The sequence below is a fragment of the Ovis canadensis genome, chromosome 18 (assembly GCF_042477335.2).
Source record: "Ovis canadensis isolate MfBH-ARS-UI-01 breed Bighorn chromosome 18, ARS-UI_OviCan_v2, whole genome shotgun sequence".
Lineage (NCBI taxonomy): Eukaryota > Metazoa > Chordata > Mammalia > Artiodactyla > Bovidae > Ovis > Ovis canadensis.
In genome coordinates, this window is record NC_091262.1 from 66,333,270 (window position 1) to 66,353,054 (window position 19,785).

At 38.3% G+C, this 19,785-nt stretch overlaps 1 pseudogene; it reads right to left on the reverse strand.

The window, feature by feature from the left end:
* Positions 1-14,096: 14,096 nt before the first annotated feature.
* On the reverse strand, positions 14,097-16,692 carry LOC138423487 (E3 SUMO-protein ligase PIAS2-like; annotated as a pseudogene).
* Positions 16,693-19,785: the final 3,093 nt, after the last annotated feature.

A 19,785-nucleotide genomic window follows, 5' to 3' on the forward strand; every position in this document is an offset into this window, starting at 1 on the left:
TTTTGGCTACATGTCTTTATATAAAAAGTTCTGATGGCTTGCTCTTTTTAATGGAGCAATAGTTATCAGACTGATACTCATGAGACACATTGCCTTATCATTTATTGCTCATCAATTATGTGACAGCCACTCATTGGGGCTCTGAGAAACACAAAGGAGTAAGATATGAATCTCATCCTTGAATAGTCAACTGTATATTTACCACTATTTTTCAGAGACGCTGTTGCTACTGATTATGAAATAATTATTTTATATTCTATTAAGAAAGAAAAAATTGCAGTCAATTAAAAAGATCTAATCTTCTCTTACTGCATCAATTATAACACATATCTGTATTTTATAGGTGTTATAATGTAGAAAAATATACATTTAGAATATTAGCAATATGATATTAGCATCAGTGTGATAAGTGCTCTATCAAGTGGTAAAGAGAAGACAAAGTGAAAATAGGGGTAGCTTAGATTGATTTTTCTTGAGAGAATAAAGGAGAGGGTATTTAAACCATGTCATAAGTGATAAGTAATATTTGTTATAAAGAATAGAAAGGGAGTTTTAGGGCAGCACATGTAAGTAAAGAACATATTAGGTTGGTATAAAAGTAACTGCAGTTACTAAATCATTACAGTTTGGCTCAAGCATCTGTATTAATCAAACTAGGAACCATTACAATCAATAAATTTTTGCCAGTGAGAAATGTTTATTATTCCTGTAGTTTAAAAATCAGTGCTTCAGGATTCAACGAACTCTTAAGTGCATTTTCTGCATCCTGCTGGTTGTGGAAGCACTTCCCTGCAAAAAGTAGTCAAGATACTTGAAGAAGTGGTAGTCCGTTGGCAAGAGGCCAGGTGAATATGACAGATGAGGCAACACTTTGTAGCCTAATTCGTTCAACTTTTGAAGCGATGGTTGTGCAACTTGTGGTTGGGAGTCGTCCTGGAGTAGAACTGGGACCTTTCTGTTGACCAATAGTGGCTGCAAATCTCCTCAATTTGCTGAGCACACTTCTCAGATATAATGGCTTCATTGGGATACAGAAAGCTGTAGTGATACAGACAGGCAGCCGACCACCAAACAGTGACCATGACCTTTTATTTTATTTTATTTTATTTTTTTTGGTGCTAATTTGGCTTTGGGAGGGCTTCCGTTGTGGCTCAGCTTGAATCTGCCTGCAATACAGGAGACCTGGGCTTGATCCCTTGGTTGGAAATATCCCCTGGAGAAGGGAAAGGCTACGCACTCCAGTATTCTGGCCTGGAGAATTCCATGGACTGTATAGTCGATGAGGTCGCAAAGAGACAGACACGACTGAGCGACCTTCACTTCACTGGCTTTGGGAACAGTGTTGGAGCTTCTTTGCCCAACCACTGAGCTGGTTGTCGTGACTGTAAAATCCACTTTTCTGACACATCACTAGTAGTAAAGAGCTCTGCCTGCTAATGCAGGAAACGTAAGAGACACTGGTTCAATCCCTGGGTTGGGAAGATCCCCTGGAGGAGGAAATGGTAACCCATTTCAGGATTCTTGCCTGGAGAATCACATGGACAGAGGAGTCTGGCAGGATGTGGTCCATAGGGTCGCAAAGGGTCAGACAGGACCGAAGGGACTTAGCATGCATACTTTCTCGCATGTCACAATCTGATTGAGTAATCATTCATTGTTGTTGCATAGAATAAAAGATGATGCCTCAAAATGATTTTTTTTTTTTTTGGATTTTCAGTCAGCTCATAAGGCACTCACTTATAGAGCTTTTTCATCTTCCAAATTTGCTGCAAATGCTGAATGTTAGAATGGTTGACAGTGAGTTCTTCTGCAGCTTCTCATGTAGTTGCAAGAGGACCAGTTTCGATGATTCTTTCAGTTGGTCTTCATCAACTTTGAATGGCTAGCCTCTATACTCCTCATCGTCAAGGCTCTCATCTCCTTTGCAAAACTTCTTGGACCACCACTGCACTGTACATTTGTTAGCAGTTCCTGGGCCAGATGCATTGCTGATATTGTGAGTTCATTCTGCTACTTTATGACCCATTTTGAACTCAAATAAAAAAAATTACCTTGAATTTGCTTTTTGACTAACATCATTTCTGTAGTCTAAAATAACATAAAATAATGAACAGGTAATAAGTCATTAGCAAAAAAAGAAAAATCATAGAGCAAGAAAGCAAGAAATGCGCATTAAAATGATGTATAAAATAACAATGTTTATTTAAGAATATCGCCAGTCTATGTTCAATGCAGGATACAGGATGCCTGGGACTGGTGCACGGGGATGATCCAGAGAGATGATATGGGGTGGGAGGTGGGAGAGGGGTTCATGTTTGGGAGCTCATGTACACCCGTGGTGGATTCATGTCAACGTATGGCAAAACCAATACAGTATTGTAAAGTAAAATAAAGTAAAAATAAAAATTAAAAAAAAAGAATATATTCCAATATCAGATGGCAATGTAAAAAATGCAAAACTGCCATCACTTTTGCACCAACCTAATAATATCACTCTTCTGTGTCTAAATTCTTTAATCCTACAGTGATACAGTAGAAAAACTTGTTACTGTAAGCGTGATATGTCCTCATTGAGTCCATGTATTGAGTGCTACTCTTTGTCTTTTGTCATGATTTTAATAGTTTCAGCTTTTATCTCTTCAAACCAGTTTTTAATGGGAAGGGGATAATTTCATGCCTTTCTTATCTCTGCTGTAACAGTTTGCAAACTGTTATTAGCTACTAGCTTTCAATCTTTCACTTTTATTTTTGATGTTACAACACTGAAGTATTTCTCTAGCAAATTCCATGTGGAAATCCCAGAGGTGTTTTTGAGAGTTTACATGCATTCTATTTCTGTACTGTATAGCCATTTTACTCAAAGAGCACCATGTCATGTGTATCTTAGACGCACGATTCCTCCTCACTCCTCCATTGCGTGTCACAGTTGGGGATTTTCTACTATAATTTGATGTGGAATTTTGGCACATCACTTTTATCGACAAAATATAAGCATTGGATGCAGTTTTCATGAACTATGATTAGAAACAAGGGCAATATCTAATTTCTGTGGTCATCTAAATCATTTCAGCTATGTAATATCAAAGGCTGTTATTTTTAATAGAAATTCATATTTAAAGGTATATGGCTTAGATAATCTTTAAAATTACTTTCCCAAAATATTTTATTCAATTTGATTTAGTAACTGCTAAATGTGAAAAATTAATAATTCATAACAGATAAGAATGTGTCTGTTTTTCTTCCTAATTTCGCAATATTAATATTATTGCTTGTGTTAAGTCCATACTGTTTCTGTCCTTTATTGTGCCCATCTTTGCACGTAATGTTCTCTTGGTATATCTAACTTTCTTGAAGAGATCTCTAGTCTTTTCCATTCTATTGTTTTTGTCTATTTCTTTGCACTGATCACTTAGGAAAACTTTCTTATCTCTCCTTGCTATTCTTTGGAACTCTGCATTCAGACGGCTATATCTTTCCTTTTATCCTTTGCCTTTCACTTCTCTTCTTTTCTCAGCTAACAGAAGCAAGAGATATTAAGAAGAGGTGGGGACAATACACAGAATAACTATACAAAAGAGATCTTAATGACCCAGACAAACACGATGGTGTGATCACTCTCCTAGAGACAGACATCCTGGAATGCAAAGTCAAGTGGGCCCTAGGAAGCAGCACTATGAACAAAGCTAGTGGAGGTGATGGAATTCCAGGTGAGCTATTTCAAATTCTAATAAATGATGCTGTGAAAGCACTGCACTCAATATGTCAGCAAATTTGGAAAACTCAGCTGTGGCCACAAGACTAGAAAAGGTCAGTGTTCATTCCAATCCCAAAGAAGGGCAATTCCAAAGAATGTTCAAACTACCACACAACTACACGCAAGCAAGGTAGTGCTCAAAGTTCTCCAAGTAAGGCTTAAAAAGTACATGAGCCAAGAACTTTCAGATGTTCAAGCTGGATTTAGAAAAGGCAGAAGAAACAGAGATCAAATTGCCAACATCTGTTGGATCATGGAAAAAGCAAGAGAATCCCAGGAAAACATCAATTCTGTTTTATTGACTACAGTAAAGCCTTTGACTGTGTGGATCACAGGAAACTGTGGGAAATTCTTCAAGAGCTGGGAATACCAGACCACCTCACTTGGCTCCTGCAAAATTTGTATGCAGGTCAAGAAGCAACAGTTGTCACCAGACATGGAACAAAGGACTGGTTCCAAATTGGAAAAGACATACATCAAGGCTATATATTGTCACCTTGCTTATTTAAATTATATCCAGAGTACACCATGCAAAATGCCAGACTCAATGACACACAAGCTGGAATAAGGATTTCTTGGAGAAATATCAATAACATCAGGTGCATATGACACCACCTGGCAGAAATCAAAGAGGAACTAAAGGGCCTCTTGAGGAAAGTAAAAGAGGAGAGTGGAAAAGCTGGCTTTAAAGTCAACATTCAAAAAGCTAAGATCCTGGCATCTGGTCCCATCACTTCATGGCAAATAGATGGGGAAACAATGGAAACAGTGATGAACTGTATTTTCTTGGGCTCCAAAATCACTGCAGATAGTCACTGCAGCCATGAAATTAAAAGAGACTTGCTCCTTGAAAGAAAATCTATGACAAACTTAAGACAGTATACTAAAAGGCAGAAACATTACTTTACTGACAAAGGTCTATCTAGTCAAAACTATGGCTTTTCCATTAGACATGTATGGATGTGAGAGTTGGACTATAAAGAAGCTGGGTGCCGAAGAATTGATGCTTATGAACTATGGTGTTTAGAAGACTCTTGCGAGTCCCTTGAACTGCAAGGAGAACAAACAAGTAAATCTTAAAGGAAATCGTTAGAAGGACTGAATACTCATTGGAAGGAATGATACTGAAGCTGAAGCTCCAATACTTTGCAATGGGTATTGGAAAAGACCCTGATGCTGGGAAAGATTGAAGGCAGGAGAAGAAAGGTCAGCAGAGGATGAGGTGGTTGGATGGCATCACCAACCAGATGAACATGAGTTTGAGCAAGCTTCAGGAGTTGGTGATAGACAGGGAAGCTGGTGAAGGACAGGGAAGCCTGGCGTGCTGCAGTCCATGGGGTTGCAAAGTGTCAGACATGACTGAGCACCTGAACTAAACAGAATGTTATTGAACAAAATTATGTGAAGATATATATTATACCCAAGTTCTTGAAGTCCTTTTCCATGAATATAAAAACAGAACTTAGAATAAATATAAAAAGCAGGTTTGAAGAAATATTTTCAAATCATATAATGCCATCAGTAAGCAAAGCTATTTCATTGAAAAGCTCCTTCAAAAATCTTAATAGGGATTTCTTTCCAATTCTCATAAAGAAGATAATGACTAATCTTCATGTTAATACTATGACCCTGATAGAGGGCAATTATCTTTGAAAACGAATCAAATATTCATTATAGCTGAATAAATTTGTTATTTAACTTTGCCATTTAGAAATTCAAACGTCAATTTTAAAATGATTTAGAATATTTGGCTGCATTAGCTGTCTCATGTTTTAAGGTGTTCTCTATTCATATACTGTATCATATCATCTTAAACACCAATATTCTTAACATTCTTCTATGCCAAGTTTATATGAAATGATCATATTCAATATGTTGTATGACAGCATAGAAGTCCAGAATGCAGCCATAGTAATAGTGAAGAGCAATTTGATGCACTCCGTCCTGGCTGATCATGTGCCAAAGAAGATGATATTTAAGCGAATGATAATAAAATTAGCTGAAGCAGGTCCTCAGATAGACTTATTCCATTTTGTGATAACTGGTAAAATGGAGGAGTATCAGAACTCATATGTATTATGTGCTTGCAGTCATAAAACAATATATCCAAAGAATTAGAGAAAACAGAATGGAAGAATGCTGTCACCTTTTTTTCTGTTTCTGAGTACATAATTCACTTATGTTTCAGCTTTTCTTCTAAAAGAATATTACATGTAGGATTTCTTCTTTCAGGTAAACTATTTGAATTCCCAGATCCAATCTTTCTACTGAAAATTTAAAAGTGATTGCTATAAGGGTAAAAATTGCTAACAAATTGATTTTCTTTTATTTAAAATTTTCCATTTTTTCTCTTTAAAATGTGTAGCTGTAAACACAACATCAAACCTAAGCAGTAGAACGTTACCTGCACATTCTACTTGTTTATATTTTCCTCCATTTGTCCATCTTCCCAGCTTCTATGGGCTTCCCACATGGTGCTAGCACCAAAGAACCCCCCTGCTAAAGCAGGGGACATAAGAGACATGGGTTTGATTCCCAGCTTGGGAAAATCCCCTGGAGGAAAGCATGGCAACCCTCTCCAGTATTCTTGCCTGGAGAATCCCATGGATAACAGAGCCTAGTGGCTTGCAGTACCTGGGGTGAAGAGTCAGACAGGACTGAAGCAACTTAGCAATCACGCATGTACCACCCTTTATACCTGAGAAAAACATGAGATAAACACACATAAACAAGTGTGAATGTTCTATTTCCTTTGAAATATAGTTTTTCTACAACATTTTTAAAATAATATGTTAATAGTGTTTGTTTGTTTATAAATTATTTTTTTCTTGCCTTACCATGTTCTCAGTACTTTAAAAAAAAATTATTATTATTATTATTTTACTTTACAGTATTGTATTGGTTTTGCCACACATCAGCATGAATCTGCCATGGGTGTACACATGTTCCCAATCCCAAACCCTCCTCCCACCTCCCCCCTTTGATAAGGAATATTCCTGTATATAATTCGGTAATTTTAGAAATTTCATTTTTCATGGAAAATTAAGTTTCAAAGATTCATCTATATTAATATACACTTTCATATATAATATATGATATATACCCTTTCATATATATACCTTTCATATATCTAGGCATTTTTTATGTATCTCAATATTTTTAATATAACATTTTAATATTTTAAGATAACAACTTGTATAAGTTTGTGTATATAATTTCTAATTTCCTTAAAATTCTGTATAATGATAAGTAATATTGGGTTCTTGAAACTTTATTAATATAAAAACTGATTAATTTTATATGACTTTTTACCCAATTATCAGCTTTTTGAACTTTTAAAATGTTAACTGTCATGAAATACATGTTGATGCTATTTAAGGGATTAGGTCTAGTAGACAAGAGTGCCTGAAGAACTATGGACAGAAGTTCCTCACATTGTATAGAAGGCAGAGAGCAAAATCATCACAAAGAAAAATAAATGCAAGAAGGCAAAGTGGTTGTCTGAGGAGACTTTACAGATACCTGAGGAAAGAAGAGAGGCAAACAACAAGGGAGAAGGGAAAGATACACTCAACTGAATGCATAGTTCCAGGGAATAACAAAAGAGAGGTAAGAAGGCCTTCTTAAATGAACACTGCAAAGAAATAAAGAAAAACAGTAAAATGAGAAAGACTAGAGAACTTTTCAGGAAAACTGGAGATATCAAGGAAACATTTCACTCAAGCTTGGGTACAATAAAGGACAGAAATGATAAGGACCTAACAGAAGCAGAAGAGATTAAGAACAGGTGGAAAGAATACACAGAAGAACTACACAAAAAAGGTGGTAATGAGACAGACAACAATGATGGTGTGGTCATCCACTTACAGCAGATATCCTGGAGTATGAAATCAAGTGGGCCTTAGGAAGCATTACTATGAACAAAGCGAGTGAAAGTGACAGAATTCCAGCTGAACTATTTAAAGCTCTAAAAGATGGTGCTGTTAAAGTGCTGCACTCAATATGTCAGTAAATTTGGAAAACTCAGCAGTAGACACAGTACTGGAAAAGATCAATTTTCATTCCAATCCCAAAGAAGGGCAATTCCAAAGAATGTTCAAACTACCACACACTTGTACTCATTTCACATGATAACAAGATTATGCTCAAAATTCCTGAAGCTAGTCTTCAACAGCACATGAACTGAGAACTTCAAGAGGTACAATTTGGATTTAGAAAAGGTAGAAGAACCAGAGATCAAATTTCCAACATTTGTTGGATCATGGAGAAATCAAGGGAGTTCCAGAAAAACATCTATTTCTTCTTCATTGATTATGCTAAAGCCTTTGACTCTGTGGAACATTAAAAAACTGTGGAAAATTCTTAAAGAGATAGAAGTTACCAGACCACTATACCTGTCTCCTGAGAAACCGGTATGCAGGTCAAGAAGCAACAGTTAGAACAGCACATGGAATAAATAACTGGTTCCAAATAGGGAAAGTAATTCGTTAAGTTTGTATAATGTCACCTTGCTTATTTAACTTCCAGGCAGAGTACATCATGTGAATGCCAGGCTAGATGAATCACAAGCTGGAATCAAGACTGCTAGGAGAAATATCAACAACCTCAGATATGCAGATGATCGCATTCTAATGGCAGAAAGTAAAGGAGAACTAAAGAGCCTCTTGATAAGAGTGAAAGAGTGAAAAAGCTGGCTTGAAACTCAACATTTAAAAAAAAAAATAAGATCTTGGAATCCAGTTCCATCAGCTCATGGCACATAGAAGGAGGAAAAGTAGAAGCAGTGATAGATTTTATTTTCTTGGGCTCCAAAATCACTGCAGACAGTCACTGCAGCCATGCAATCCTAACATAGTTGCTCCCTGAAAGGAAATCTATGACAAACCTAGATAGTGTATTAAAAAGCAGAGACATCACTCTCCTGACAAAGGTCCCTGTTGTCAAAACTATAGTATTTCCTGCAGTTATGTACATATGTGAGAGGTGGACCATAAAGAATTCTAAGCTCCTAAACAGATGCTTTCAAACTGTGGTTGGAGAAGACTCTTGAGAGTCCCTTGGTCTGCAAGGAGATCCAACCAGTCAATCCTGAAGGAAATCAGTCCTGAATATTTACTGGAAGGACTGATGCTGAAGCTGAAGATGCAGTACATTGGCAACCTGATGGGAAGGGCTGATTAACTTCAAAAGACCCTGATGCCAGGAAAGATTGAGGGCAAAAGTTAGAAGGAGGCAGCAGAGGATGAGATGAGATGATTAAATGGCATCACTGACTCAATGGATATGAATCTGGGAAAACTCTGGGAGACAGTAGGACAGAGGAGCCTGATGTGCTGCAGTCCACGGGTTCCCAAAGACTTAATGACTGAGCAACAACAAAATACACATAAAATTCACCATCCAACCATTTTACAGTATATAGTTCAGTAGTTCAAGAATATTCACACTAAATATATATCCAGGATTATTTTCATCTTAAAAACCTGAAACAGTATATACAATAAACAACAACTTTCCATTCCCCTCACCCTTTGTAGCCCTTGACAACCATCATTCTACTTTCTGTCTCAATATATTTGACTACTATGGAATGAGGTTCGTGACATTGTACAGGAGACGGGGATCAAGAACATCCCCATGGAAAAGAAATGCAAAAAAGCAAAATGGCTGTCTGGGAAGGCCGTATAAATAGCTGTGAAAAGCAGGGAGGTGAAAAGCAAAGGAGAAAAGGAAAGATATAAGCATCTGAATGCAGAGTTCCAGAGAATAGCAAGAAGAGATAAGAAAGCCTTCTTCAGCGATCAATGCAAAGAAATAGAGGAAAACAACAGATTGGGAAAGACTAGATATATCTTCAAGAAAATTAGAGATACCAAGGGAACATTTCATGTAAAGATGGGCTTGATAAAGAACAGAAATGGTATGGACCTAACAGAAGCAACAAATATTAAGAAGAGGTGGCAAGAATACATGGAAGAACTGTACAAAAAAGATCTTCATGATCCAGATAATCAGGATGATGTGATCACTCATCTAGAGCCAGACATCTTGGAATGTGAAGTCAAGGGGGCCTTAGAAAGCATCACTACAAACAAAGTTAGTGGAGGTGATGGAACTCCAGTTGAGCTGTTTCAAATACTGAAAGATGGTGCTGTGAAAGTGTTGCACTCAATATGCCAGCAAATTTGGAAAACTCAGCAGTGGCCACAGGACTGGAAAAGGTCCGTTTTCATTCCAATCCCAAAGGAAGGCAATGCCAAAGAATGCTCAAACTACTGCATAATTGCACTCATCTCACATGCTAGTAAAGTAATGCTCAAAATTCTCCAACCCAGGCTTCAGCAATACGTGAACCGTGAACTGCCTGATGTTCAAGCTGGTTTTAGAAAAGACAAAGGAACCAGAGATCAAATTGCCAACATCCGCTGGATCATGGAAAAAGCAGGAGAGTTCCAGAAAAACATATATTTCTGCTTGATTGACTATGCCAAAGCCTTTGACTGTGTGGATCACAATCAACTGTGGAAAATTCTGAAAGAGATGGGAATATCAGACCACCTAACCTGCCTCTTGAGAAATCTGTTTGCAGGTCAGGAAGCAGCAGTTAGAACTGGACATGGAACAACAGCCTGGTTCCAGATAGGAAAAGGAGTATGTCAAGGCTGTATATTGTCACCCTGCTTATTTAACTTATATGCAGAGTATATCATGAGAAACGCTGGACTAGAAGAAGCACAAGCTGGAATCAAGATTGCTGGGAGAAATATCAATCACCTCAGATATGCAGATGACACCACCCTTATGGCAGAAAGTGAAGAGGAGCTTAAAAATGCTCTTGATGAAAGTGGATGAGGAGAGTAAAAAAGTTGAGCTTAAAGCTCAACATTCAGAAAATGAAGATCATGGCATCCGGTCCCATCACTTCATGAGAAATAGATGGGGAAACAGTGTCAGACTTTATTTTTTGGGGCTCCAAAATCACTGCAGATGGTGACTGCAGCCATGAAATTAAAAGACGCTTACTTCTTGGAAGAAAAGTTATGACCAACCTAGATAGTATATTTAAAAGCAGAGACATTACTTTGCTGACTAAGGTCCGTCTAGTCAAGGCTATGGTTTTTCCTGTGGTCATGTATGGATGTGAGAGTTGGACTGTGAAGAAGGCTGATCGCAGAAGAATCCATGCGTTTAAATTGTGGTGTTGGAGAAGACTCTTGAGAGTCCTTTGGAATGCAAGGAGATCCAACCAGTCCATTCTGAAGGAGATCAACCCTGGGATTTCTTTGGAAGGAATGATGTTAAAGCTGAAACTCCAGTACTTTGGCCACCTCATGCGAAGAGTTGACTCATTGGAAAAGACTGATGCTGGGAGGGATTGAGGGCACGAGGAAGAAGGGACCACCGAGAATGAGATGGCTAGATGGCATCATGGACAGGATGGACTTGAGTCTCAGTGAAGTCTGGGAGATGGTGATGGACAGGGAGGCCTGGAGTGCTGCAATTCATGGGGTCGCAAAGAGTCAAACACGACTCAGCGACCGAACTGAACTGAGGTATCCAAGCTTTTTGCACCTGGCTTGTTTCATTTAGCATAATTCCCTCAAGGTCCACTCCTACTGTAGCCTATGTCAGAACTTTCATCCCTTGCAATGTTAAATAATATCCCATTGTGTCTATATACAACATTTAGCTTATCTATTCAGCTGCCAGTAAGGACTCTGGTTGCTTTCAAATTTTGCCTTATCTAAAAAATGCTACAATGAACATGGGTATACACACATGTCAGTTAGAACCTGCTTACAATTCTTTTGATTATATACTAAGAAGTAGAATTGCTGGATCATATAGTTATTCTATTTTTAATTTTTTGATAAACTGACAGATTGTTCTACATAGCAGCTGAAATATTTTGCAATCCCACCAGCATTACACAATTTTGATTTTTGCCATATTATTGCCAATAAATTTTACTATTTTATGTTTTTGATAGTTGCCATCATAATGAATGCAATGTGCTGTGTCACTGTGTTCTGATTACATTTCTCCAATAATTAATGATATTGATCACCTTTTCATATGCTCATTTATCTGTATATCACTCTTGGTGAAATGTCTATTAAAATCCTTTGTTCATTTTTTGGGGAATAAATTAAAATTTTATGTAATTTAGTATAAAGTACAAAATTGAACAATAAAACTGTTCACATAAAATAGTGAAGAGAAAACAAAGTTCAGCTATAAAAGCGCAGAGGTTATCAGTTACAAGAATCAAGTAAATAAACTAACTTCTTTTTTTTTCTCATTTACCTTTTAATACTTTGTTGGTTAAGTTGGGGAGGGGAGGGTCTCTGAAAATCTAACGGGTAACGAAATGATAACAAATATACAGCATTCTTTATTAACAAATTATACCACATAAATCATGTTACTCTTTCTGTCTGATTACAGAGTTAACAGAACTTGCATCCACATTTAGAGCAGCAACATAAAATTTTACCAGGAAGAAATTCTGTATATGGACCAAAGGACTGTTAACATGTTCTAAGAAGGTAAAACTGGTAACTATGATGCAATGACTGCAAGAAGATTCAGGTTTGTTTTCCACGTTTTTAACTCTCCAAAAGGGATAATACATTAAGGGGATAACACAGCCAAAGAATGGAAGATGTCGAAAATCACAGGAAATTAAATGAGTACAAAAACAGCACAGGGGTCATGAGAACCTGAGAAGGTGCGAAAGATCAATCAGTAACAAGGTAGCTCCCAGGAGCTGCATCAACCCTGATTGTTCCCTATCCTAATATGAAACTGATCAGACTCTTCATCAGGGCATTTCAGTCTGAGAAAGCAGCCAGATTAATGATTTTTCAACAAAGGTTTATTTAGATACAGCTTAGGGAGGGAAAGCTAAACATTAGGAAAGTATTGACTCCTGGAGAAATCAAAATTGTGCGGCCAAATGAAAGCCAAGAATAAAATTTGGATAAAAATGTTTCTCTGAGGGTAAAATTCAGTTTCCTGAGAGATTTAAAATCAAACACACAGTAAGAGAATGGTTTGCAAAGTGGGTTTCAGGCCCATCCTTTCCTCTTCCAACTTTTCTTAAACACTTCTAATTCTGGTTTTATCATTTGTGGTTTCAGGAAACATTTCCTTTTTTAAAAAAGGGAATCTGATGCCATCTCCATCCCTTTGCTATTGTTTGTTCTTTAAGTTTAAAAATCACTGCTATGAGCAAAATGAGACCTATGACATACTTTCTTTGTCAGTAGTACTCATCGCAGATTTGAACATTATCCTATAAAATAAACAAGTAAAAGAAGTTCCTTGGACGAAGTCAAACTGTGCTATTCCCACTGCCTCTAAATCTTTTCTTCCACTGCTTCCATGCTCTCAATGTTTCTGGACAGTGTGAAAAAAATTTTAACAAACATTCCAGCCACACCTTAATCCAAAAACATTTCATTCAACAGTTGCAGAGAATTTCTTTGAGAAGGCAAGGCCCTAATTTACAGACATCTGTAGAATGAGAAAGTTGAATTACCCAAAACAGCACCCGTGACATTAGGGCAGACTTTGTATAGTGTTCTTCAACATACTCACTAATAAGGAGCAACCAAATCCCAGAATTGCACTCTGCACTCACGGGTACAGAACACCAGAGTGGAAACAACCCCCAGGGAAAATGCTTAACACAACGGCCATTTTTCTTTGATGGAAATGGAGAAAAGTGGAACCCAAGCTTTGGCCACTTATCTAGACTTCATTACTTCAATGAAACAGAACAAATCCATGGAAAGGACTCATTCAGGAAACATAACTTCTTTCCATGTATTTTTCCTTCACTTCAAGTTAAACAAAAAGTTGTTATTTTAGAATCACTGATTACATATTTTTCTAATTAGAAAAAAGTATACTTGAATACATAATTTTATTGCTGTGTATAACAAAAAAAAAAAATTAACTGATTTGTAGAATCCATCCAGTAACATGAAATTGAAATCCATTTCTCAGGAGGATATAGTTACAGTTGAATGTATCTGATGCTCCTACACCAAGAGTAAGAAAAATCCTTGCATGTCATTTGGTTCTCATTGCAGTCATCTGTGTCATCTCTCAGAAGGCAAAAGAATCCATTTGATATTTCAATAAATATCAAAGTAATCATTAGCAAAAAAAAAAAAAAAAAAGCTTCCATGGAGCAGAGATCCAAGAAAGAGCAGTTCTGATGAATGATTTATAGGATCGAGTGAGTCCATCTTTAGTCCAGTGAGATGATGTCAGGAATATTACTTCCACTGTCTCACTTCTGCTGCTGGATGAACTCACATGAGTACTGCTTTCATGGGGGCTGGTGGTGGTGACAGACATACTGCTCTCTGTTAAGGGTGAGGTGAGACTGGGGATCAACTAGATAAGAGAAAGGAAATCCAAACCTGGCAGATCTGAGGACATGCTTGAGATTGGCATGTGGTGGAATGGTAATGAGTAGTCTGTTAATGAAGGCAGAATAGCAGCAGGATCAATGGAAGTCACACTGGGCACACTTACAGAAGATGGCTGATGCCTGAGAACCCCTTTGGTTGGGCTGCTTTGTGTTTCTGACATAAAGATGCATTTCTTTTTGGCAGGAGGGTCTTCCTCTTAATCAGAAAAGCTTTCTATTGTTAGGTCAATGACATCCACTTTCTTCTTTCTTGTCTCTTTGGCTACAGTCACTGAACAAGGCTTACCAAGGACCCTTGAAGTTTCTGTTTTTGTACATGGCTGGCTGGATACTTTCATAGCTTCTTTCTTCAGTCTCATTGGACACCAAGAACCATCTTCTTAGAATTTTATCTCATCCACATCAGAACAGTCATTGAGAATTTCCATAAAAAGCCCATCTAAAATTAGACTTTCATAGGCAGCTTTTTTGTCACACACAGGACAAATCCAGGTGGGTTTCTTCTCATTCATTTGCAGATAAAGAGCAGCATCAAAATACTGTAGGTGTGCACAAGTCACTGCACAGCATGGGATCGTCAGCTTCATTTTCCCTAAAGGGCACATCAAGGACACCCAAAGGCTGCTGCTGCTGGTGCTGCTGCTAAGTCACTTCAGTCGTGTCCGACTCTGTGCGACCCCAGTGCCGGCAGCCGACCAGGCTCCCCTGTCCCTGGGACTCTCCAGGCAAGAACACTGGAGTGGGTTGCCATTTCCTTCTCCAGTGCATGAAAGTGAAAAGTGAAAGACAAATCCAGGTGGGTTTCTTCTCATTCATTTGCAGATAAAGAGCAGCATCAAAATACTGTAGGTGTGCACAAGTCACTGCACAGCATGGGATCGTCAGCTTCATTTTCCCTAAAGGGCACATCAAGGACACCCAAAGGCTGCTGCTGCTGGTGCTGCTGCTAAGTCACTTCAGTCGTGTCCGACTCTGTGCGACCCCAGTGCCGGCAGCCGACCAGGCTCCCCTGTCCCTGGGACTCTCCAGGCAAGAACACTGGAGTGGGTTGCCATTTCCTTCTCCAGTGCATGAAAGTGAAAAGTGAAAGTGAAGTCGCTCAGTCGTTTCCGACTCCTAGCGACCTCTTGGACTGCAGCCCACCAGGCTCCTCCGTTCATGGGATTTTCCAGGCAAGAGTACTGGAGTGGGGTGCCATTGCCTTCTCCACCCAAAGGTTAGTGGTAGCAGTTTCACTGTCAGGCTCCTCAGTAAGTTTTTCTTTAATTAGTGTTCTGGAATGATCAGGGTTTCTAATATCTTTCATTTGTATCCTCTGTAATAACATGGCTGATGTGAGTTTTTGTACAAGTTATACAGATATGGAGTAATTCTAACTTCTGATGCTCAAGAAATGGAAATCTTGTTTGGCACAGCTGAGGATAAACTAACTAAAGATGTAATATTCAAAGGCCATCCAAGGTGCTTCTGTTCAATCCCATTTTTAGGTGGTGGTGCATAGCCAAGTAAAGGAAACAACTTCCCATTTACTTTCATACAGAGACTATTGGGATAGTTATCTTCTTCAGGGCAACTTGTCTCTTCCAGGCAAAGTCTCAGCTGAACTTGTACTGTATAATCTCTCCTGCTGCTGCTGCTGCTAAGTCGCTTCAGTTCTGTCCGACTCTGTGCAACCCCCGAGACGGCAGCCCACCAGGCTCCCCCATCCCTGGGATTCTCCAAGCAAGAACACTGAAGTGGGTTGCCATTTCCTTCTCCAATGCATGAAAGTGAAAAGTGAAAGTGAAGTCGCTCAGTCGTGTCCGACTCTGTGTGACCCCATGGACTGCAGCCCACCAGGCTCCTCCGTCCATGGGATTTTCCAGGCAAGAGTGCTCTCCCACCACCTGGCAAAAAATCCCTGGAAATGCATATCTCTCTAACTTGTTGAGATGTCAGAGTAAAAATAAAAACTTCTCTTGAAACTGCTGTACACTGCTTTGAACCAAACTCGTGGACTTGATGAGAACGTCAACGACCTCATAAAATGGTAGGCTTTTTTTTTTTTTTTTAACTGCACATCACGCTGGACAGGAGGGATTGGGGGAGATGGCTGCCGCATCTCAAATGTGGGATTAGTACCTTGAAGCAGCACAGAACCAGCAGGAGAGCACGTCGAGTGAGGTGTAACTGAAGTGGAAGGCCATGAGTGGGTTCCAGCCACAGCCAAGGCAGGTTCTACAGGTGAGGAGCTCCCATCCAAACTGAAAACCAGTGATTTGATTGTGGATAAATCAAAAAGGCCTTCAAGCGTCCACGGGTATTGGTGTCTATACAATGCTTGGATTTTAATCTGAACCACAGGGCTGCAGCCGCTCTTCAGTAAATGCAACGCCCTCATCAGGAGGTCATGCTTACGACCACTTTTATTTGGTCCGGCAAAGCCTGGTAACACCTGTAGGTCAGAAACCCTAAAACTAAAAACCATATTCAACTCCTCGAAATCTGCCATTTTATACCAGCCACCACCACTGCTGCCACAGCGCCCCCTCCCGCTGCCGCCAACAACACGGCCACCACTTCCGTATCATCATGCACTGGGGGCCCCCCGAAGAAGTCACTGCCACCGGGCCTGTCCCTTTGTCCACTTTTTTTTTTAAATTTAAATTTATTTATTTTAATTGGAGGCTAATTACTTTACAATATTGTATTTGTTTTGCCACACATCAACATGAATCGGCCCCAGGTGTACACGTGTTTCCCATTCTGAACCGCCCTCCCACAACCCTCCCCGTACCATCCCTCTGGGTCATCCCAGTGCACCAGCCCCAAGCATCCTGTATCCTGCATAGAACCTGGACTGGCGATCCGTTTCTTATATGATAATATACGTTTCAATGCCATTCTCCCAAATCACCCCACCCTCTCCCTCTCCCACAGAGTCCAAAAGACTGTTCTATACATCTGTGTCTCTTTTGCTGTCTTGCATACAGCGTTATCGTTACCATCTTTCTAAATTCCATATATACGTGTTAGCATACTGTATTGGTGTTTTTTCTTTCTGGCTTACTTCACTCTGTATAATCGGCTCCAGTTTCATCCACCTCATTAGAACTGATTCAAATGTATTCTTCTTAATGGCTGAGTAATACTCCATTGTGTATATGTACCACAGCTTTCTTATCCATTCATCTGCTAATGGGCATCTAGGTTGCTTCCATGTCTTTGCTATCATAAACAGTGCTGTGATGAACATTGGGGTACACGTGTCTCTTTCGATTCTGGTTTCCTCAGTGTGTATGCCCAGCAGTGGGATTGCTGGGTCATAAGGCAGTTCTATTTCCATTTTTTTAAGGAATCTCCACACTGTTCTCTATAGTGGCTGTACTAGTTTGCATTCCCACCAACAGTGTAAGAGGGTTCCCTTTTCCCCACACCCTTTCCAGCATTTATTGCTTGTAGACATTTGGATCACAGCCATTCTGACTGGCGTGAAATGGTACCTCATTGTGGTTTTTATTTGCATTTCTCTGATGATGAGTGATGTTGAGCATCTTTTCATGTGTTTGTTAGCTATTTGTATGTCCTCTTTGGAGAAATGTCTATTTAGCTCTTTGGCCCATTTTTTTGATTGGGTCGTTTATTTTTTTGGAATTAAGCTGCAGGAGTTGCTTGTATATTTTTGAGATTAGTTGTTTGTCAGTTGCTTCATTTGCTATTATTGTCTCCCACTCTGAAGGCTGTCTTTTCACCTTGCTTATAGTTTCCTTTGTTGTGCAGAAGCTTTTAAGTTTAATTAGGTCCCATTTGTTTATTTTTGCTTTTATTTCCAGTATTCTGGGAGGTGGGTCATAGAGGATCCTGCTGTGATTTATGTCAGAGAGTGGTTTGCCTATGTTCTCCTCTAGGAGTTTTATAGTTTCTGGTCTTATGTTTAGATGTTTAATCCATTTTGAGTTTATTTTTGTGTATGGTGTTAGAAAGTGTTCTAGTTTCATTCTTTTATAAGTGGTTGACCAGTATTCCCAGCACCACTTGTTAAAGAGATTGTCTTTAATCCATTGTATATTCTTGCCTCCTTTGTCAAAGATAAGGTGTCCATAGGTGCGTGGATTTATCTCTGGGCTTTCTATTTTGTTCCATTTTAAATGGACATTTTAAATGTTGTTTGTTATTTGTTACTGAGAGTTGTGTTACTCATATACTCTGAATTCATATTAACTTCCAAACATACATTGATTTGCAAATATTGTCTCCCATTTCATAGATTGCCTGACTCTATAGATTGGCCAACCATCTTAAAAACTAAAATCACTTAAAAATGCTAATAATTTCCCTGTAAATTTGTTTTAAATTTTAGCAATGCATTGTGTCATATAACAGGAGTGCTGTTTTTCACATTCAAATGTTACATATTTTCTCTTGAGTTTATGCCTAATTTTGTTACCTAGATCTTCTGAATAATGATGTAAGCATTAATAGTAGGAAATATTTTGTTACTGATTATAATGGTTTCAAATATTCCTACTTAGAATAACACTAATTATAAGTATATGTTTTATTTTTTTATTTTTTTTTTTAGTTTTTTATTTTTTTAATTTTAAAATCTTTAATTCTTACATGTGTTCCCAAACATGAACCCCCCTCCCACCTCCCTCCCCACATTGCATTTAGTTGTAATATCTCTTTGGGCTTCTCTCATTTGTGCCAAAGAAAAGACTTTCCTTGTTTCTAAAGAATGTTTTGAAACATGCTGGTAAATTGTGTTAACATATAAACTGAGGCATATTAAAACATTTAAGAGTTTATTTGAGCAAAAATGCAGTAGAATTGGCAGTGCCAAGCTCAAAGTGACTAGGAGTGCTCTGCTGAGGAAAGCTAGGGGAAAGACTTAGGTAGACAAGTTACAGAAACAAAGAAAGAAAATTATTTGATTGATTGACTGTAAAGCCTAGTTGACTATTTGTGATGTGTTGCAGCTAGGTTTTGATTTCTTAATCTTGAGGCATTTACAGGCTTAGATTTTGCTTTGCTTACACTGGCTACCAAAACATTAGAATCACTTCAGCCTAATAGACTCCTTGTTTAATTAACTTAACAGATGCTTTGTAGCATGCCCCTCTATTGGGATTTGTCTGATGTTTTTTTTCTCATAATTGAACTGGAATTATTGGTTTTTGAGAGCAAGGCCACATAAGCAAGGTATCATTTTTATGACATCATATGAAGGGTACATACCATAAGCTACAGACTTATTACCATCGATATTGACTTTAATTATCTGCCTGAGGTAGTGTTTGTGAAATTTCTCCACTGTAAAGTTACTCACCATCTCCCCTTTCACATTGCACTTTTGAAATCAAGTCAATTAGTACAATCTACATTTAAGTAATGAGGAATTATGATCCATCTCCAGGGTGAAATATCTATATACATTATTTGGACTATATCTGGATGGAAAAATTTTTTTTCTATTTATTTACTTATGAAATAATTTATGTCAGTATGGACTCAAGAATATATATATATATATATATATATATATATATTTATTTTGAATTATAATCTAGTACAAATGTACTTACTTTTTTACTCAAATTGTTGT